General features: G+C 39.8%; 1 protein-coding gene across 4 annotated transcripts in view; it reads right to left on the bottom strand.

The window, feature by feature from the left end:
- Positions 1–24,218, bottom strand: part of LOC139463914 (homeobox protein Hox-A3a-like) — a 120,277-nt gene that overhangs the window by 14,599 nt on the left and 81,460 nt on the right. Inside the window, exon 1 of one of the 4 annotated variants that reach the window (XM_071245339.1) lies at positions 13,173–13,253. The exons of the other annotated variants lie outside the window; for them this stretch is intronic. The gene's annotated coding sequence lies outside the window, so the exon portion shown is untranslated. Of the gene's footprint in view, positions 1–13,172; positions 13,254–24,218 lie in introns of those variants that run through there. 4 annotated transcript variants of the gene reach the window in all.

Consider the following 24,218-nt stretch of genomic DNA (forward strand, 5'->3'; position numbering starts at 1 on the left):
ACCTTGTTTTCTAATTAAAACGCACTTTGTCTCAATTTTCTGTCTGGTACCCTGAAATTTTCGAAGAACAAAGTGAAGATTAAGGGAGTCAGAACATCGGAGGGTATCACTCTGGGCCTTACGCTCTATCCGTCATTGAGGGCTAATGTTAGCCCATAAATCACTGCTTTGGCGCTTGCATGCATGTCATCGCATATCGCGGGGGACGGGACTTGACGGGAGGGGCGGTTGAGGTGGGAGGGAGGGGTACTACATTCCTAAGACAAAGGCTGATCGGCAACTGTGACACGAAGTTTATTGTAACGCTGTATATTTTCAAGTTTTAGAGCTATCAATATTGACTGTCAGTGGTTGATTCAATGGACCTTCTCACTGGTTTTATAGTTGATGGGTGTTAAAGATTAGGTACTGAAGCATTAACGTGTTTATTGGACTCTGATGTGTTCTTTATTCTTTTACACGATACAACTAAATTGCATCGTATTAGGAGTGTATATATATAGAGAGAGATAATAGTTTTGTAAGGTCTTCTGTACAACAACGCGACGTGCCAAGTAGAGCATCATATCACGATGTCCAGGAACCACCTTATGGGTAAGAGAGAACGCAGGTCCAAAACACTTAGATTCATTTACAATACACCAACCGTCCGGTAGAGCGAGAAAGAGAAAAACGTGAAAGATAAGAGAGGAGGAAAGAGAAAGAAAGAGAAGAGGTTGAACAATAAACATAGACATATCAAGAACAACACCTTTGTCGAGGGTAAGCTGTGAGGACTGTCGATAGAGAGAAAGAGGGAAGGGGTGATTGTTGTTTGAAGGTTCTAAGAATAGAGCGAGAGCAGGATAAACGATACAGGGACAAACGAGAGAGAGAGAGAGAGAGAGAGAGAGAGAGAGAGAGAGAGAGAGAGAGAGAGGAGGGGAGGGTCCGATCGATACCCATTGTTGTGTTTCTATTTATCAGTTGTGGCAACGTTTCCTTGAGCACATTACGTGGAAGCTATTACCGTCTGAAGAGAAAGACAGAAAGTGATTTCAGAGTTTACATTCAAGGTTTCCCTATTAGGTGAACATATATTTATATAGATTAATAAATAACATATTTAAGTTTATTTAATTTTATTTAATATATATACATAGGTATATCAAGGACGAAACCTATAAGGGCATGCAGTGGTAACGAATGTTCACCTGTCAGAAACAATGACAAGAGGGAAAGATATATGGTTACGTATAAAGAAAATTTGATTTAAGGGTTTTGCAAGCCTTGAAACGTTATTTTTGAAAACAACAAATATTGTATCTGGAAGAACAATAAAAACTATGAAAGAGAGATAGTTATGTGAAAAGATAACACTTAGGGGGGACGAACTTCTCTCTATCCATCACACGCTATCATGGACAGGACACAAGTTTCCCGCACTGAAGGGGATGTCGGAGAATAACACCCTGTCACTTGGTGTGGGTAGGGCTATGATTGCAGGGTACAGCTAGACACACACGGGGGTGGGGGATTAGTGGAGAGGGGTCGGGCTCTCGGGGGTGGGTGGGGATGAAGGGAAAGGTTTCAGGTAACTATCAATGACGCAACGCTAGGTTTCATATTCGCAAGTGAAATCTTTAATTTGAGAAAACAAGCATGTTATCACCTAAGACAATTAATCGCTCCAACCGGTGAAATTCCGCACACAAATTGAATCCGACCCAGTCTGACTCGAGCCAATTAAATCATTGTGAAAGTAGAACGCGGTCTCTGTTTCATCTCGCTGTTCTCAGCTAGAAGCCTAGCTTGGCTTGCCAATTATCTCATTAGGGTTCGATGGTTACACCAACTTCAACACGGGACTGACAGTCTGTATGATTGATCGTTCGTAATGACCACTGTCCACTGGTGGTCATCCTCTGAGGAAAATGCTGCAGCCCAAGACCAAATATGTCCAAAGTTTCTCATCCTGGATGCACCCCGGTTCTTTGTTGGCTATGTTTTGTATTATAAGACAGAGGACAATGCGAAGATTTTTCAGACTAAAAGGTGAAAAGGCATCTTGACTTTGATCCTTGCCGACAGGTGGGAAAGTCCCACCTAGACTTGCTTTGCTTTGGATTTGTTCTGTATAATTTAATAATAGTCACTTTGTGTTAAATGGTCGGTTTTGCTTTAACATGCCGACTTTACACTTAAGTGGTATTTAAAAGAATCGAACCTTTCAAAGGGGCTTTCGTCAGCAAGAACAGTATAGCACCATCGTTTGGACAAGCGGTTTCAACTTGTCGTCATCGCTTTCTAGTTTTTACATTGAACTTTTAAATGCAGAACAACCTTTGATCACTGTGCGTTGAATGGACAAAATATAATAAATATGAGAATTTATTCAAGCGTATATAAAATTAACATTGGTTGAAAGCAAACCCGACAGAAGTTCGGTGAAATAGTTGAGATTTAATTTGACAGACCAAACTGACGTATTACTTTCGGCTTTTCGTTGAGTAAACAAAACATTGAAAAGAGTGAACGATTTCTCAATAAATTGAAGCCATGAAACATTGCATGACAGGGAGACCATTCAATGGCCTCTTCTTACAAACACTGTGGAATTTATTATAAAAAAAGTCAACATTTGGACTCGGATATTATAATCTGGCCTTCTCATTTTCATCATAAATTTTCAAATTTGGAATTTTGATTCCAAAACAACCCGTCTTTGTGGCTTCGCGCCTTTATCCCGACGTTTTTCATATTGACTTAAGCTTTGGCGCTCACAACATGAAATACTTTGTTAATGAACTTACCAGACATTGCCAGTATGTGGTAATAGATAAAGTAATGCTAGCGCGTTCAAATGCTGTTTATATTAACATAGTAAGTTTGAACCATAAAATTAGATATGTATCTACACCATGTATAGGCAAACAGGAAAACAGAATTCGGTACCAAGCAAGGAAATAGACCATACACGAAAACAAGAGTATTTGTTGAGAGATATGAACTGTTTAGGTTTTGTAATTCCTTAACTTCTTAATTCCTTGAGAGTTTCGTCCAAATTTCTTTTTTTTCTGGAACAATTATGGATGTGTTACTAAGGCTTATGTATACCAATAGGTTAAACCCACAAAATAAAACACATGCTTTAAAGACTGTCTGGTCCAGATACGATTTTTTACACACCGCCGTCATCAAACGGTGTCGCTGTACAACTCAACCTTAGGGCTACAACTGTCTATGCTAAGGTATGAGAGTTACGATCACCTTAGCGCTAGAATCACTTCGTACAACGGCACCCTGGACTATTGCTGAGAGCGGCTTAAACAACAAACATGCATTTCAAAACGAGCCCTAAAATTATTACGATTATATAATTTCAATCCATTCACTCTTTCTTTCCGACATTTCAACCTGGGTGACCTATGACCCAAATTTGGACATACATGAGCCGAGTAAACAGATTATTATAAACAAATAATTGTGTTGGTAGGGGCTTAATTCGCAATGTCCATAACAAGCAATATAAATCACAATTTTCTTTTTATTCATTTCAGAGGCGTAAACGCAACTCAACTCATTCCTTGTTTCGGACCCTTAAACGTGAACGACCTATGACCCAAATGTGGACATATGACGTCACTGAGCGGAGTAAACAGATTATTATAAACAAATAATAGTATTGGTCGGGGGCTTAATTCGCAATGTCCGTCACAAGCACATTAACACCCCGCATTAGACGATCAACGCCAACGACGTGTCGTGCATTATGATAAATGACCTGGGTAATCACATTTTTCCCTTTTACAAATATACCGTCATACCGACTGGGGATCTCTGTTTGTTTATCGGGATCGGGTTGTGCGTGTATATTATCTTAGTAGGGGTATTTACCCATTGTTCGTTTTGCTTGCAAATGAAGGGAAAACACAATCATGAAGTGTATTTAAAGAACCACTTCTCACTCCGGGTTCATGAAAGAGTAAGATTTACGAGGGGCTGTAGAGTGTCAGTTGTTGTCATATTGACATTTTCCGCAACGAAAGTCGGTATGTTGATCGTTGTTTCTTTCACTCAGTATGAAATTGCTTCCTTGACTATTGACGAGGATCTTCCAGTTTAACAATTAAACAGATCGTTATGATACAATTAAGAATACTAAGGAAAGCATATAATGTTATAAAAACATAGATCGGAATAGAAATAAACGACATACATGACGTTGAATACTGTGCAAAGTATTTGCATGAAATATACAACTGTCAGTCAGTAATGTGTCACTCACATATCATGTAGATGTCAGTCAGGGCGATACATAACAGTTGAGGCATTAAATGAACGCAGCATGCATATCTAATTAGCTTCTTCAAAGGGAAACATACATATTTGTCTCCTCTCTAACGTGGGATGAGACAGGCTAAAGAAAACATAGTTTTATGTCTGAAAGAGGCACCACTAATGTCTATAATGTCTACAGTTTTACACAAGTCAACCATTATTCTTTACGTTCCATTTTTGTTAAAAGAAAAAGAAGTGGTATAGATAACAGCAAATTGTTTTTGACGAAGTTCAGTCCAGTATTCACCATCTGCACCACGAGGCCTTATCTCTACCTAATTGGTTCACATTTCACGAACACCTGGTGTCATTGTGATATCAGTGGAGAGTAGGATTTATGAATTCGATTAAGTTTCGTTTTGACTTTGTTCGCTTAATGGGGCGGATATATAAGTGTGATTACCTGTAATTATCGTTTTAGTGAGTGAGTTGGATTTAACGTCGCTTTGAACATTATTCGAGTTATATCGCGGCACGTCAGCTTACTGTGGGAGGAAAGCCCGAAGTGATGCAGGTCTTGGACGTTTACCACTTCGGTGAAACCCACGAACATGAGTATAAGACTGAAATTATCATTTTAAACGGTAAATGAAGGAGTGGGTTGGGTTTAACATCGTTTTTGAGCAGTTTATAGCACAATGTGTCAGCCCAATGTGGGAGTGGGGTCCAAACGGACACATGGCTCAGACGTTTGATACACAACGTAACACAATGAGTAGGATTTATTGTGATAGTGATAATATATAAAAGCAAATAGAAGCGCCCAAAACAATTCCATTCATCATAATAAATCTCTACTAAACGTACAGTCCATTGTACGATTCCGACAATATCGCGAGCATGTTTATGAACCACGATCAAATATTTATGACACCAGGTGTTCTCGAAAGAATGATCGTAACCTGTAACACGCATATGATACACTCGCAATCGTACAACGGACTGAGCTTTTAGCAGCGATTTCTTGTTATAACGGACAGGATTTTGTCGCTCTTATGTACGTATAAAACCTGTAATTATAGGTTTAAAAGGGTACACATTGTACCACAATGTATATGATATATTTTGTATAAAAGCAAATGTAAATATTTCAGCATTCACGGAAATGATGTCGCATAGGGATAGCTAGATCTGTTAGCGCCCCGCTGGCTTGCTGATTGTGTCTGAATGCCTAACAGTGACTGGCGGACTGTGAAAAGGCCATTGCTATTCACAACGTCTATACAAAGACTAGTTGACATTTCAAAGTTGTAAATTGCACTACGACTTGAGAAGGGGATGAAATGAACAAATCATGTTGTCGGGAACAAACTTGATATACCACGTAATTACCCGCATCTAATTCACTTTAAAAGTGTTTAATCGACATCAAATTCATTTTTTTTCCTGAGTGTAGGATATGACACTCAATTAAACAAAACGCAATGCCTCGTAATTGACAACATTTACGACGATCGTTATGTGAATGTTGAAATATGTCCATATTTTCCTAAATTATCAGGATTCAGCGTAAAGGATTCAAGAGGTTATAACGACCATATCAAATATATATTGGGGCATATATAACAGCAGAATGGCAGTTATATGCTTATACACGTAAATAGCACAATGCATCTAATACATATGTGTAAACAGTAACTAATAAATAAGATGGATTTCTGTATTTCTGTAAAATTTCTCTCGAAGTTAATGTCAGCGCGTTATTTTTTTGTCAACTATACCGGATGTAAAAGCATTGCTCCGTCAAAGGAAACCTTTTAAGCATACACTTAAAGCTTTGGTTGAGATATGTTAAAAAGTCTAGGCAGGGTACACTAGACTAAATCCATTGGAAGTCTCTAAATACCTGTTGTACCGAGATTCACACCTTTTCCCATTCATATAAAAAGGACTGGGAATTACAAACAAGCAATTCAGAATGTTCCTATCAATCTATCTGAAATATACACACTTTTCCCACCCCGATATAACGCGATTTCACTTTCAGACCCTTGAAACACCCGAAAATAATTACTCATCTAAATCGTTTCTTCTATGAGTATAACGAGTATATATCTATTTAAACAAATCAGTTTCATTTACGTTAAAAGGTATCTTATGTGTATACCTTCAACGCGGTATAGCGAAGCGGGTGTGTATTTATCTGATAGTTTCGCGCCACACTTCGGCGAATAACACCGCGCTGGTTTGATCTTTCAAAACCAGCAATTTGATTGACATGTTGTCATTTCAGCAACTCGACGCGAGTAGATTGTGACAATGATAAAATCATTCTACTCCATACTCTTGTATTAGAGAAATCTAGTTGATACGTGTTTTCGTAGTTTTTTCGAAATATCAGAGACAGAGCTCAGCAGGGGTTGGTCTCGAATTCGCCCCCTACTCGGGATTTTATCACTAAATAGTGCACATTTCAGGATATATCGGAAATATGATGGAAAATGTTTCCGATTTCGACATTTTAAGTTTTTCATATCTGACAAAACCAGATTGGTAACTACTTCAAATAAAATTCCACGTTGAATCTTTCATAACAGATTTAGCTGAAGCCTTTAAACGTCGTTATTTACATTAATATGTGGTGTTGAGCATGTTTGGGGTGAAATGGGGTTAATGTCGCGTTCAAGATTATTGCACTTATACAGCGACCTGCATATGCACGTGTGTGTGTGTGTTCGTGTGTGTGTTCGTGTGTGTGTGTGTGTGTGTGTGTGTGTGTGTGTGTGTGTGTGTGTGTGTGTGTGTGTGGCTATTGTCGGTTTCAGAGTGCTAGCCCACTGAGATACCACGGATATCCTACTCAGACACAGTGTATTGACTCTGAGCCGACCAGTCCTGGTCTTATTGCCTTAATGACGAGCTCCGGGCAGGGCAACAACAAGTACCATCTTTTAAGGTCTTTTGGTATGACGCAGGCCAGGATCGAACCACCGACATTCCGTTCGCCGGACAGACGCTCAATCCACTTGGTCACCGCTGCCTTATATAATACAGTAAACTACGGTTATAACGAACTCAAAGGGACCACTAATTTTAGTTCGTTATAACCGTAGTTCGTTATAATCACATACACAGCTTTACTGCAGCAAATTTTCGGGACAAAAAATAAGTTCGTTATAAGCGTGTTCGTTATAAACGTAGTTGACCGTATATGCATGTGTCTGTGTGTGTGTGCGTGCGTGCGTACGTGTGTGTGTGCACAATAAACATGGTATTCATTGTAATAAAAGAAACATTGTAATAAAAGAAACGTCTTTCTGTTCATTACACTTCATCTGTATATAATTACGAAACATCAAAACAAGAAAGTATGACCCCAGCAACATATCGATCCCACTCCACCAACCCCTTGAAGTTGCAGCTATCTATATAAGTAAACGCTTTTATCCAAATTGAAGTATGACCCAACCATCGATCGCTATCTTTCTTATATGTAACTCGCCAACACAAAAGTAGATTTCTTTATGTCGGATTTCCTGTTCCATTGATCGTCGGACTGTCATTATTTTCCGCTTACGACACACCCTAAAGTGGTTTTGACACCTTTTTGCAGTCACCTCATCAATTGTATGTCCACCAGGCGACAGAACAGTTGTTGGGTTGGCTTAGAAGAGTCGGAGGTCACGAAATAGGCTCGGAGGTGGCAGGGACCATTATTTCCTAATTATACCGCTACCGAGAAATGATAATACGACCTGTTAGACACGATGGCACTGACATTGTCGACCGCGGTGACTATTTGGGGCATTGGACTATTGCAATAGTATTGTACCAGTAATAATAGTTGCGATATATTCCTGGCTCAACAACTCCTTTGATGCATTGCATATCTTAAAAAACAGAATAAGACAAGTTCTCATTGACCAATTCTGCCGAAAATGGTACGCTTCCATAGAACATTCGTCAAAAGGGTGCTGCAAAATATCAATGAAGACTCTGGTACAAGAGCCCTATTTGAGTGAGTGAGTATGGTTTCACGCCACTTTTAGCAATATTCCAGCAATATCACGGTGGGGGACACCAGAAATGTGCTTCACACATTGTACCCATGTCGGGACTCGGACCCGGGTCTTCGGCGGGACGAGTGAACGCTTTAACCACTAGGCTACCCGACCGCCCCGAGCCCTAATTGAGATTTCTCGACTGTAGAGATCGTAATTGTATTATATGACTAGGAACCTGTAACAGCTGTTTGTAAATATGAAGAGGGAGGTGGAGAACAATACCATATATAACACCTAGTGTGCGAACACCTGGTGTCCACTGATTTTCAGTGATCCATTCATTATTTGTCACCTCTATTTTGCCTTTTACACCCAGTGGAATTTATTTTGTCCGATGATCGAGACTGGTTCTCTATCGTTGACGTTTTATATCATATTGGAAAAATCAGTTTGGCCACGGAATGTACGAGCCGTTGTTCTAGCTGTCTCTTTATACCAGAAATAAGAGTGAGAGAGTGAGTGAGTTGGGTTTAACGCCGCTTTTAACAGTATTCCAGTTATATCGCGGCGTGTCAACTTAATGTGGGAGGAAAGCCCGAAGTGATGAAGGTCTCAGACGTTTACCACTTCGGTGAATCCCACAAGCACGGGTTTGGGGTGACAAACCTAGAAACATAATCGGGGTGAACCGGGTTTCGAACCCACAATCATAGGTTTCTGGCGTGCCCAAGGGACGCAACTCTGCACAGCGAATCGCGGCGCCTTAGACAACTGGACCACCCGTGCCCCCACCAGAAAAAAGAAACGTCAAGCGTATTATACATGTAAAAAATCTACAATCTTCCAATTAACCACCAACTTCATCATAATACATCTTGTGTATTCTTCATCAGCAATCTTATGTATCGTGTTATGTCAGTGTCATCCGATGTCATATCATGTCATTTTAATGTATCTTGATATTGTATAAAAATAAACGTCTCTGAATCGAATCTGACACCGTTTTCATGTTTTTTTTTCTTGTTTAACGCTGCACTCAGCAGTATTCCAGCTATGTGACGGCGGCCTGTAAATTATGTCTTGACCAGGTGATTTGATACCGTGAGCAACGACTCCTCCGTTGGGGTACGGGTGATACACAATCAACCAAGTCGCAACGCCTGACCGTCCGATCCATTTGGTCACCCCTAACGACCAACACAGGTGATCATGTCTAACCCGGAAATCCCACGGGGACCACGGATGCATTTTTGTAACGTACACATGGAAAAAGCTCAGCGCCACCCTTCTCATTTTTCTTATATTTCAATATCCATATATTCTTACCACACATGACACAGAGTTCATTTTATATAGGCTTAAGATACAATCGATACCATAAGTTCGGTACAAGAACGTGGATATTCCTCCAGATAATTGGAAGTCCGTGGCAGAAGATGCAAAGACGGAAATAAAGCAATTTCAAAGGTCGATAACTATTGCCATGAAACAAAACATGTCAACAAACAAGTAAACAAACAAACAAACACCTGTTTGGGTTCTGTATCTCGAAAGGAGTATGCCACTTTGTGTACAAAGATAACTATGTTTCATCAGAATAGTAATAGGAGATACTATTTAACGTGGAGATACACAGCAAGCGGCGCTAAACTTCCTTCAAGGGGTTGAGTATTGCAATTGTCTGATTAGTATATTTGTGTCCTGGGATAATTCTAAATGATCTTCACAAACCATACAGAGCTCCATACAAACTGCGTATTTACGTAAAATAAATCATTACCCAAATACCTTTGAGTAGCTTGCGTTCAAATATTCATGAACAATGTCAAACGCCCAATGATATGGCAGTACTCTGCTTAAAACTTCCCAATGAATCCTTTTCAGTATATATTTACAGATCTATATGAACTTATTGACTGATCAAACATGACCTCCTCTGCAGTGAATAATGCATAAAAAGGTGTCTCGCAACTTGTTAATTAGACAGGTATATCGCTGTTGGGAGTTTTGAGCAATTTGAGGAGAATTATTTACAAAATGTCTATTCATCGGTGCGGATATATCCCAGGCATGTAAACATATACTGTTTGTTTGTTTGTTGTTTAACGCCTCACTCAGCAATATTACAGCTATATGACGGTTGTCTGTAAATAATCGAGTCTGGACCAGACAATCCAGTGATTGACATCATGAGTATCGATCCACGTAATTGGAATCGATGACATGCATCAACAAAGTCAGCGAGTCTGACCACCCTATCCCGTTAGTCGCCTCTTACGACAAGCATAGTCGCCTGTTACGGCAAGCATGGGTTGCTGAAGACCTATTCTAACCCGGATCTTCACTGGTGTAAACATATACTGAATAACCAAGGACAACTATCAATGCCCAGTGTGAACAACTTGTGAGTCAATACTCAATGGCTCAAAACAATATCCTCCGAGGTGGTTAAATGAGTTGATCTGATTAAAATATGATATGCAGCCATAAGCCGGTCTTCTTGTAACGGTTAATCTTTCACCTGTTATATATAATTACGTACCATGTTCACACTATTCATGCTTGCTTGATAACGGTACATATAAAGATCTATACCTATATGCAGCCAATATAGCATATTAAAGAAGTTGTTATCCTTATATTGTGTCTACTTTGTTTACCAATATGTCTCTTTTTATTACAAAACGAATGGCAAATTATTAATATTGAATATCAGAATACTAAGAAAATGATATTGTAGATAGAGACACAATATCTATAGATTTCTGTCTTTCCATATTAAAATATATTGTACACCACAAGAAGAATATATAATTATGAACTACCAGTTTGTAAAAGCCTGTCAGCGACCTGGTATTATCGATAGTCAAGCGCGATATCGATGTCAACTATCGATATCTTAATTTGTCACCGGTATATCTTTCCATAATCATAAGAAATCTCTCGAGAATACGATTCCTGAGCAGATGTTTATGAATCACTATCAACAAGTAATGATACCAGGTGTTCGCGAAAAGATGAGCATACTCTGCCCCACCGGTGGCACCTGTCACAAACACATGCAACGGCAAGTCAATTGTTCACCTGAAACGACGTCCGAAATATCACTAGCTTTCTGAAGGAATTGTGTACCTACATATTATCACCATTTCGCGAACACACGTATTTTCAGGGATCCATTCATATAATGTTTAACACTATTTTGTCGTTTAAGCCTAAAGGAAACTGTTTCGGCATATATTCAAAACCACCGTTATGACATGTGGGTTCGGATAGAGGGATGATGGTAGGACAATTTTATACATTTTGCAGTATAAGTATGATCTTTAGCAGGACCAGCAGCACCATTAATATAATTCAATATAGATTCAAGACAGTGTATTCTCTGTGAATTAGGTTAACTCGGTTATTGACACTATTTCAATTGTATCAAGGCGAGGTTTGAACACCGGCATGTGACTATCTACTCGTATTCAGTGAGCGAGTTTGGTTTACCGCCGCTGTGAGGAGTGTTTCAGTAATATCACGCCGTGTCGGGTCACAGGTCATTGCCCCGCGGGATTCTGGGTTAAAGCAGGTCATCGACAACAAATGCTGGTCATAAAAGCGACTAAATGGATCGGGTGGTCAGGCGACTTGGTTGATTGTGTGTCATCGTACCCGGACAGAGTAGAACGATGCTCACAATATCGATCACCTGATTGTTTGTTATAGGCTCGAATTTTACCGGCTTCGTCATATAGCTGTGGTATTGCTGAGTGCAGCGTTAATCAACAAACTAACACATGTCATTGACAATGCCACTTTAATGTCCACGTATGGTAGACAGATCAAGATAGGAATGAATCTGAAATTGGAACTGATCACAGGATCCCGACCACAGCTAAGGGACACAACACCACAAATTGTATTCCAGCTGATGAGCCCCTTGGCGGCCGTGTCCTGTGCCACTCGTCAGTTTTTGTGTTTGTTTTGTTTGTTTGTTGTTTAACGCCGCATTCAGCAATATTCCAGCAGTCTGTTACAAATCCTAACTATGTGATGAGTATGTGTTTATGAATCACTATCAAGTAGAGGAAAAACGTTATTTCACTGTCATGTACAATATACTCCTTTGAATTGCGTCAATACCACTTGTGGTTGTTCCCTGTGAATGAATACAGCCAAAGCGTACAATTAAGGGAATATTCAGTAGAGAGACATTCAACCTAGCCAGAGGCCCGGGTATCCCAGTATCGCAAGTCGCTCCGATTATTATCATTGGTTCGTCAGCATCATACCCTTTGTTTGTTTGTTTTATGTTTAACGCCGCATTCAGCAATATTCCAGCCGACGGCTGTCTGTTAATAGTCGAATCTTGACCAGACAATCTCAAGTGATTAATATCATGAGCACGCAATTGAGATACGATGACGTTCAATCAACCAAGTCAGCAAATCTGACCAGCAATGTTTTATGTGGCTCTTACGACCAGCATCAGTTGCTATGTACCTGTATTCTTAGCCAGAATCCTCTCTGGTCCCTCATCAGTGGCTGTGAATGATGTAAACGTCATATCCCATGTTACGAGATACTACACAAAACTATTACCTCTCAAACTGTACAAAACTCAGACAATAATTATATGTGTAATGTATACATCTATTAAAATACGTGATCAAATTAAAGAAACAAAAAGAAACATTTGATGATTGACCTAACGGTAAAGTGTTCAACGCTTTAACCGACAAAAGCCTACTAAGACAAATACACTTGAAAACACATGGCAACTTGATCGATCTATAGACGGATTACTCTCTCCCCTTAAGAATATTCATCCCCGTGCTCCCCATTTCACAACGATGTCATGGGACCATATGTCAAAAACTTTCTCCCGCGGATAATAAACAGACAAAAAGATACACAGACCTTGCAACTCGTGAACTGTCTGAGCCAGCGCCAGTAAAAAGCAACCCCATCATTTGGAAAAGTTGGACCAGATAGACGCGTGATACTGTCCGTCTTACTTCCTCGGCACACTATCACTAACGGGCAGAACAGCAACGAGGCGACTTGATTCAGTGCTTGTAGACTACAGCCAAACTTTTGGTGTCGGGGAGAATAATTTTATCAGCATATTGCTTACCCTACGATCAGATACGTGATACGTCTCTTGTACGTTACCACAGAGAAATATAGCCTTTGACACAGGGGCAAATCTGATCCTGTTTAAAACTGTTGCTATCTTCTGGTGATATATGCAAAAGTCCATAGCTGCTGCTTTCCCTGTAATGCATAGCGTCTGATAAAAAGATCTAGACATTGAATATATGTAAAACAATGTGAGATTCTTTCCCTGCTCGACGCGGGATAGAGAGTTGAGACAGATTTGGTTACAAATATAATACAGAGGCGCCAACCATGACGGCGTGCAAGCTGGCTGCCTTACTCGTCAAACACTTTAATTTATATGGAAAGAGTCGTATTTAATTTTAAATGGAACTTAAAACGATAACACAATTTAATAAAATCATTTTGTTCAAACATTTATCTTTTGCTTTACTGTAATAGTGTCTTGTATTTAAAGCCTGTTTTGTAGAATTCGTTTCATTTAGATGGTTCGGGAACGACATGTTATTGATCTCGGCTTATAGAGGGAATTGCGTGATTGGGTAATTGCTAGAATTCTAACACAAAGGAGGTACTTAAAGGACTAAATAATCGATAGACCAGCGACTAACAGACCTTGATGCGGTTATGTCTTTATCCTCTGAAGGTAGTCGGTCTCGGAGTAAAATACGTTTATGGAACGGTGGGTTGGGTTTTAAAGCCGCCTTGTACATTATGCCAGGTGTATATGTTTTCATACTAACTCTGCCATTCCATATGTCAATACAAGCTGTACTGTGTGTGAAGAGTCAACACCTTTTGGTGAAATCCAATCGATCAACATCTCTTGGATATTGGGAAACATGTCATTTAATACATGAAGAACCTTAAAAGGTAATAATAACAGCGGGCAAAAGAAAGTAAACAATCAAAAAGTGGATTTTACCGAACAATAACAAACGTTATCAACACGTTACTAGGCTGAAAACAGTCGCCAAAACATTGCAAACTTAAGATTCCAAACACAGCTATGAAACTTGTATCAAATACATCACAACCGAATAATCATTTCTCCATCTTTAACCACCATCAAACATGGGGGTATACTTTCTTTTGCCCGTCAGTTTACCGGTACATCAGTCTCAGCCAAAATGATATAATTTTAAAAATTAATATGTTATGAACTGTCGTAATATTCATGTACTTAGCACGTAGATTCATACGTAATCTGAGAATCAGAAAAGATTTTATTTCGTACATTTTCATGGTTTCATGGTTTCATGATTTTATTCCCTGTGGTTGAAGAGGGAGCTAATGGAGGGCTTGAAACACTCCCTCCAGCGCTTCTTTACTCAAAGAAGACACATCATTCGTATCGGTTCTGTGCTTGTGCGCCTAATTTGGCGTCTTCATGTGAAATTGACAAGGTCTAACGGTAAAAAATGAAATGCCATATGAATGAACCTTTTAATGGCAAAATTTCAAAAACTCATAATTGGATCCAGCCTTGCACTAAATCATAATGTTCCCCACATAAATCGTAGACCCATTCTCAACTTAGTTACGCATAATGCATTACATCTCCACGTTGGTAGGAATCCAAGGATACCCCATAGTGTACCGAAATGCTTCTACCATGGCTGGAGGGAGAATTTAAGTTCCGTGGGTCAAATCCTCGTGGCTGCAGTATCTTGTTTTGTAAGCTCATACTGAATCTATAAAGACATAATTAGGCCATAATCTGCAAAGTCAATGTAACCAATCCAATCCACTTTGTTCGTTACATGCATGCACCGCATGCTCATCCATTAGCGCCTTGAAGAACACAAAACACTCTCAGATGTGCTAAATGATTACTCCCTTGACCCCTGACCTTCAGCGACAGTCCCGCAGCCAAAATGGCCTCCGCGACAGCCCGAAAGACCATCACTGACATCTAATAACTCTTTGTATTCAACCCTAACATATGCCAATTGACACAAGTAAACATAGGGTTCTCTTAAGTAGAAAACCTTTTGGAAGTGTGCAATATTTCATGGTATATAAAATAAGCAGTTTCATCGTTACATGTGAAACTCCTTACATCGCAACTCCGAAATCGGATTCGCACATGGGCACAGCATGAGATTTGAGAAACAAAACCCCTGAGATAGGACAAGGCACATGTTTATTTTCCATAAAATATACCGTGAATAATTTTACCATGAAACTACTGGTGCTAATTCGAGCCATTCAAATCGCTCCGTTGGGTAAGACGATTGCATAGAGAGTAAAACCCATAATTTCTTAATGCATGTGTGCATCCTTCAAACAGTTTTTTACAACATGCTGGCTACATTGGATATATAACGGTAAACGTGGCATGATACTTAGACTGGCTACTCGGCTCTTAATAGCATTTAAAGTTTGTATAAAATCCTAGTATAAACAATAAATGGTTTACATTTAAATTCCCATTTATGTATCGCTTTAAAAAAAGTGTCCTGGAGTTTGGAAAAAAATATTAGCTGTTGATGAGAGCACTTATCACTTCAAAACAAGCATATTGCCAATAATGCATTTTACAGTTATTTCATGCACTCAAATATGCATGTTCATTATCACGTGCAGACACTTTGCGAAGTCTTGTAACCATGTGTGGAATTGGTAAGAATGGGCGTCCGCCATAGCGACACATCAACCGCATATTACATGAAATGCGTTTCATATCATTCGCCCCCAAAAAATCAAAATTAAAAAATAAATCAAAGCAACAGCCGATAATGCATCTATTGTACCGTCAGTTCACCACATTTCAAAGTTCATTAACGAAGCCAATAGACACGTAGTTGGAACCGAAGAACGCGATTCAAGAAAGTTTTAAAACCCCTCAACCCACGTCGTAATTTATATGAACAGAAATAAAGACTTTATTGCATCATTGAAACGATTTCAAGTAACTGTTAAAACGTATTTATTGGACAGAATGTCTTGTACCAGCCATTACTTGGAGGAGTCAAAATGCTACACTCCAAGGGTTGTCTGTTTCTAAGCTTGTGTACTAGGCACAGCTGATGTTCTCATCAAGCTTGGAGTAAGTCTTGAAGAAAAAATCGCTCGTGTGCACATGTCTAAACGAATAAAGCCGCCTTTCATCGGTACCCTACGTGTAAGAATGTTACCACGAGAAGACGATGAAAAGCGGGCAAGCGGAATGAATGGCAAGTGCGAGTCCCCACACCGACTTTCTTCTGAGCTCCGAGACTTGCACAAAGCGGGAACGTGGCCTTTTACAACAGTGCGTGCAGTAAGCGTATTTGTATTCAAAGAATACCATGTTTTGGAACCTTGCCGATGGAAAGAATTTAATTCAGGCTTACATTTCATCATACGAGAGTGTCTTGTATACGTGTGTGTTGCCAATGAACTCGTCAGTGTCCCTTCTGCAGAGGTTATAATTATAGATACACTATACAGTAACTTCTTCACGATCGATGCATTCGTGATTGGAATGAGGATGAATGCTTGCATAAAATACGACTTAGGTCAACATTGAATCGGGGCCGATGATTCAGACGAAAAAAAGAATAGTTTTCGCATATAGAATGGGAATTGTAGGATAAAAAAAGTTTAAAGAAATGGTCATTTGAGATTGGAAAGTGTATACATACAAAGCTGCTTATAAAGAGTGACCTGGTTATTCCGGACGGTCAGTGAAATTCGGATCGAAGATTCATGGTTGCAGAGTAATACCCCTTTGAATATATTTATATATTGCTCGGACAGCAGCAGACCGCCTCCGCGGTCTGGTGGTAAGGCGTCCGCCCGGAGAGCGAAAGGTCCGGGGTTCGAACCACGGCCGCGTCATACCAAAAGACGTTAAGATATGGTACTTGTTGTTACCCTGCTATGACAGTACCCAGCTCGTATACCGTGTCTTAGTGGGGTATTCATGTTAAACTGCGGCATGGTATCTCAGTGAGCTGGCACTATAAAATCGTCATTAGTCTGGACTAGTACAAGCAGACATACACAAACACACATACACGTGCATGCACGTCGCTATATAAGTGCAATTATCTTTGACGCGACTTTAAACGCCATTTCACCTCACCGGATAGCAGTGATTCCGGATTTTAGAGGTTTCATTATTCGAAACAAGGATGGGCATTGTTACTGAGATGGTCTTGTTGACAAAAATAGTATAAAGTCTTTGAATGGCATTTGGAAGTGATACACATAAGGACGAGAATCTATGTATGTCAACCTCTTTATTATGAGGAACACAAGGTTTCGGATATATACTTATTCCTTCATCAGGTGAATAGATGATGGAGAAAATATATACTCCGAAACGTTGTGTCTCTCATAATAAGAAATAGTATTGGTAAATAAGATATATTAAGGGGAGACGTTAAAGCCAACATGGAAGATAAGTGCACGTTGGGGTCAACGAACTCCCGTCTGCAGTAAACACCTGTCTCTGTTGACAGTCTACATAGAACAAGATTCATGATACCACAACATTCAACATAATATTAACCAAGAGAGTGAGTGAGTCAGATTTAGCTATAATCCAGCAGTAACACGATTGTGGCAACATGAAATCTTCACACATTCTACCCATGTGGGGAATCGAACTCAGACTTTCCACGTGACGTATTACTAGGCTATTAATTCGCCACCAATTGCTAGGATCGATGTTCATGATGACAATCACTGGACAAACAAACAAAACAAAACATCGAATTCCGGAGAAGCAATTGAAATAAAAGCGACAAGAAACATTTTCATAATCAGCAGAAATCTCGCCTAAAAGCCATTTACGAATCCTAACTGTATAATGAGCATGTGTTTATGAATCACTATCAAGTAGTGGAAAAACGTTATTTCACTGTCATGTACAATATACTCCTCTGAATTGCGTCAGTACCACTTGTGGTTGTTCCCTGTGAATGAATACAGCCAAAGCGTACAATTAAGGGAATATTCAGTAGAGAAACATTCAACCTAGCCAGAGGCCCGGGTATCCCAGTATCGCAAGTCGCTCCGATTATTATCATTGCTTCGTCAGCATCATACCCTTTGTTTGTTTGTTTTATGTTAAACGCCGCTTTCAGCAATATTCCAGCCGACGGCGGTCTGTAAATAGTCGAATCTGGACCAGACAATCTCAAGTGATTAATATCATGAGCACGCAATTGAGATACGATGACGTTCAATCAACCAAGTCAGCAAATCTGACCTTCAATGTCTCTGGTGGGCTCTTACGACCAGCATCAGTTGCTAGGTACCTGTATTCTTAGCCGGAATCCTCCCTGGTCCCTCATCAGTGGCTGTGAATGATGTAAACATCAGATCCCATGTATCGCAACTCGCTCCGATTATTATCATTGGTTCTTCAGCATCATACCCTTTGTTTGTTTGTTTGTTTGTTTGTTGTTTAACGCCGTATTCCAGCTATATGACGGCGGTCTGTAAATAATCGAAATCTGGACCAGACACTCTTGTGATTGAGCACCGGTCTATACGATACGAGGCCATGCATCAAACAAGTCAGAGAGCTTGACCACCCGATCCCGTTTGTCGCCTCTTACGACAAACATAGTCATCTTTTACGGCAAGCATGGTGGCTGAAGAGCATTATCACCGTGTCCAATGGTTTACCAAAGTGTTAAACGTCTGAGACATCACTGGAGTTTGTCTCTCATGTTGTGCTGACACGGCAAGACAAATCTGAACTACTGTTCACGACCGCCTCCGTGGTCTAGTGGGAGAGCGTCCGCCCGGAGAGCGGAAGGTCCGGAGTTCGATCCTCGGCCGCGTCATACCAAAAGACGTTAAAAGATGGTACTTATTGTGACCCTGTCTGGCGCTCGGCATTAAGGGGCTAAAACAAGGACTGGTCGGCACGGAGTCAGTATACTGTGTCTGGGTGGGGTATTCATGTTAAACTGTGGCATGGTATCTCTGTGAGCTAGCACTATATTTCGGCATCAAGCAGCCACACACACACACGTGAATGCACGTCGCTATATAAGCGCAATAATCTTGGACGCGACGTTAAACCCCATTTCACCTCACTGAACTACTGTTCAAAAGGCGTTTAATTCAATTTATTCATTCACTCGTAGTGATGCCGGGTTAGAAGTGGTACCAAGCAACAGGGGCTGGCCGTAAGAACACGACCAAATGGATCGGGTGGTCAGGCTCAGTGACTTGGTTGATTGCTTGTACCCCGACGGCGCGAATCGTTGCTCATGATATCAATCCCTGGATTGCCTGGTCCAGACTCGATATTCACAGTCCGCCCTCGAAACGCCGTGTTCAAATGCCGTTTGTTTACAACAAACAAACAAACAAACACTCGGAACCATTAGCCTTTTTCAAATCAAGAGGAGGGATAGCTTAGTGGATAAGGCGTAGCTCTTCACGCCGAAGTGAAACCAGTTTCTCGTGATATTGCAAGAATATTGCTAACAGCGGCGTAAAACAATACTCACCCACTTCCTCACACAAAAGGTAGGACAACACACACGAGTCGACTTTCAATAGATCTAATTGGTCAAAGGAAAATGTATTTCTAACCTGCAATTGACGGATTGAAGAGAATTTACGGATCATATTGATTTCCACTGCCAAGACCCTTGGTGTGAGCTATAACGCTACCAAACATCTGATCATCATTTTATAGTTTTACTACAAATTCAAATTTGATTTAAATCTCATAAAGTGGCAGAATACGAGAGTATAATGAACATGATGCCCTGATCATTTCTGGAAACAGGTGTCACTGACACCTTCAAAAGGACACCAAATATTATGTCTTCTTTAAGTTGTCTAAATTGTTCTTTGTTGAATGATATCTAGCGCCTGGGAACCATCAAACGGTTATCGGAAAAGCAGATGTCGTGAACTATCGTAAAAATGGCAATACATTATGGTGAACGTCAAATCTGTTCATAGATTTATTTAATTCCCTTTGAACAATGTTGTATGTCTATTGAGTTAGCTTCAACGTTGGATAAATATCGATAACACATTCAAAGAGAAGCAGCTTGAGAGCGGCATATGGTACATTAACTTGTTTCGTCTTTTAGTTACCGAAATAGATCTTTTAACGTGAATGCAAGGGAAAGCAATTTTTAAAAAAATGCAACACACGTGTATGTTTCACACCCATGTGCCAAATAAGTTCTTTCGGACGGTTTCCTTTAGAGAAAGTTACAGTTAATATCTTATTATGGTGAGAATATTGTATTATAAGTAAATTAGTACTACAGGTAGCTTGGTCAAGTGTTTCTGGATATGACAAGTGCTGTCGCCTTTTGAAACGATTTGGCGACACCCTTATGTTGTTTATGAACCCAATGTAACCTATTTGTTCATCAATGTTGTGTTTTTCAATTTTTCATAGCTTTGATGCTATGTGATGTGATGTGATGTGATGCTATGTGATGTGATGTGTTGTGATGCTACGTGATGTGATCTGATGTGATGCCATGTGATGTGATGCGATGCGATGCGATGCGATGTGATGCGATGCGATGCGATGCGATGCGATGCGATGTCACGTCATGTCGATACAATCATTTTCAAAAGTTCGGTACATACGTAAATAATAAACTGGTGGTGTGCATTTAAAGAGAACCCCATATACCAAACTACATTTACATACCTCCACACACAATACACAGACTAATGGTATCTTTGTTATACAATACCCAATAAAGGATCAACGAATATCATTGGTGTCAAGGATATTAAATTGGAGAAAACAAACAATTATGTATATACTTATGACAAAAACATTCGTTGACGTTATGCATGCTATAACTGAAAACAAATTCATGCACTGCATGCATACTATTATACAGAATAAAAACGTCCCCGCCAAAGAATAACAATCACCCGACAAAACAGATTTCTTTGGGCGTAAAAACCAAAATAACGGTGAAAATCATGTCCATGGATCAGCATTCATACATTATCATATGCATACTATTGGACCCGTGAAGATACGGGGTAGAATAGGTCTTCAGCAAACCATGCTTGCCATAAAAGGTGACTATGCTTATCGTAAGAGGCGACTAACGGGATCAGGTGGTCGGGCTCGCTGACTTTGTTGATGCATGTCATCGTATCCCAATTGCGTGGATCGATGCTTATAATGTCAATCACTGGATTGTCTGGTCCGGATTCGATTATTTACAGACCGCCGTCATATAGCTGGAATATTGCTGAGTGCGGCGTTAAAACAACAAACAAACAAACAACATACTATTGACACAAAACACTTTTTGTCTGCTAATGATATACGCTATTCACATTTCTGTGCATACTAGTGATACAAAACACTTTGTGTCTGCTAATGATATACGCTATTCACATTTCTTTGCATACTAGTGATACTAAACAGACTCGATTATTTACAGACCGCCGTCATATAGTTGGAATATTGCTGAGTGCGGCGTTAAAACAACAAACAAACAAACAACATACTATTGACACAAAACACTTTTTGTCTGCTAATGATATACGCTATTCACATTTCTGTGCATACAAGTGATACAAAACACTTTGTGTATGCCAATGATACACGCTATTCACATTTCTTTGCATACTAGTAATGCAAAACACTTGTGTATGCCAATGAAACACGTTATTCACATTTCTTTGCATAATAGTAATGCAAAACACTTGTGTATGCCAATGATACACGCTATTCACATTTCTTTGCATACTAGTAATGCAAAACACTTGTGTATGCCAATGATACACGCTATTCACATTTATTTGCATAATAGTAATGCAAAACACTTTGTGTCTGCCAATGATACACGCTATTCACATTTCTGTGCATACTAGTGATACAAAACAGTTTGTGTCTGCTAATGATACACGCTATTCACATTTCTTTGCATACTAGTAATGCAAAACACTTGTGTATGCCAATGATACACGTTATTCACATTTATTTGCATACTAGTGATACAAAACAGTTTGTGTCTGCTAATGATACACGCTATTCACATTTCTTTGCATACTAGTAATGAAAAACACTTGTGTATGCCAATGAAAAACGCTATTCACATTTCTTTGCATACTAGTAATGCAAAACACTTGTGTATGCCAATGATACACGCTATTCACATTTCTTTGCATACTAGTAATGCAAAACACTTGTGTATGCCAATGATACACGCTATTCACATTTCTTTGCATACTAGTAATGCAAAACATTCATACACTATACGCATACTATAGGTACAGAACATCTATACACAGTGTACAATTTTAATACAATCACGTTGTGTATACCATTGCTATACGCCATTCAAATCGCTTGGCACACTATTGATGCCAACACATTTTCTATTATCACAAGAAATCTCTGCTACAAGCAGCGTCCACTGTACGAGTCCGACTTAATCATGAGCATGTGTCTATGAATCACCGTCAAATAGTGATGAAACACATTCATACTGTCCATGTTGTGATACAAAATTATCACACACTCATATGTTTCATATCTGTTCTATTTGTTCACATGTGAGTACACCCTATGACAATGCATGCAGTTGGTGCCAAAACGATGAATACTTTAGACAGAGAGTGTATACGTTGGTACACCATGTTATCACAATAGTTCCATATTCATAGTGAGTGAGTGAGTTGGGTTTTAACGCCGCTTTTAACAGTTTTCCAGTTATATCACGGCGTGTCAGCTTAATGTGGGAGGAAATCCCGAAGTGATGCAGGTCTCAGACGTTTACAACTTCGGTGAAACCTACGAGCACGGGTATGGTGCTGACAAACCTAGAAACATAATCGGGGAGAACCGGGATTCGAACCCACAATCATAGGTTTCTGGCGTGCCCAAGGGACGCAACTCTGCACAGAGAATTGCGGCGCCTCGGACGACTGGGCCACTCGTTCCCCCCATATTCATAAGAAATATCTCGAGTCTGTTGTTCGATTGCCAATATCATGAGTATGTATTAATGAATTACTATCAAATAGTGATATGGCAGGTGTGATGAGGGTAAACATGTCCTGCCCTATCGGTAGCATCAACCATGAAGTCAGTAACAATATGTTGCAAATGAATTATCTGCCAAAGTGTCCATTTACTGGCAGGAACTCAGTGTAATCTTATTTCGATATTTGGGGTAATTCATACAATACAAAGACTATTCTTAAGTACTATGGATATTTAAAAGTCCAATAGGGCCAATTCCAGCTCGGATGTTCACATGTGAAGACAAGCATGGGTTACGCACGACCAATTCTAACTCGGATCTTCACATGTGGAGACATGCATGGGTTTCGAAAGATCATTCTAACCCGGATCTTCACATGTGAAGACAAGCATGGGTTTCGCAAGATCATTCTAACCCGGATCTTCACATGAGGAGACAAGCATGGGTTACGCACGACCAATTCTAACCCGGGTCTTCACATGTAGACAAGCATGGGTTTCGCAAGATCAATTCTAACCCGGATCTTCACATGTGGAGACAAACATGGGTTACGCACGACCAATTCTAACCCAGATCTTCATATGTGAAGACAAGCATGGGTTACGCAAGATCAATTCTTACCCGGATCTTCACATGTGAAGACAAGCATGGGTTTCGCAAGATCAATTCTAACCCGGGTCTTCACGTGGGGAGACAAGCATTGGTTGCTCAAGACCAATTCTAACCCGGATATATCACGTGGGGAGACACGCATTGGTTGCTAAAGACAACGTATTAGTTGTCTTAATGTCATTATTAACAGATATACATTCAGCAAGGGAGTATACATACAATGAGTGAGTGTAATTTTACCCCGCTTTTAACAATACTACAGCAATATCACGACGGGGGACACCAGAAATGG

The sequence above is a fragment of the Haliotis cracherodii genome, unplaced genomic scaffold (assembly GCF_022045235.1).
Source record: "Haliotis cracherodii isolate W230 unplaced genomic scaffold, xgHalCrac1.p SCAF_16, whole genome shotgun sequence".
NCBI classification, from domain to species: Eukaryota; Metazoa; Mollusca; class Gastropoda; order Lepetellida; family Haliotidae; genus Haliotis; species Haliotis cracherodii.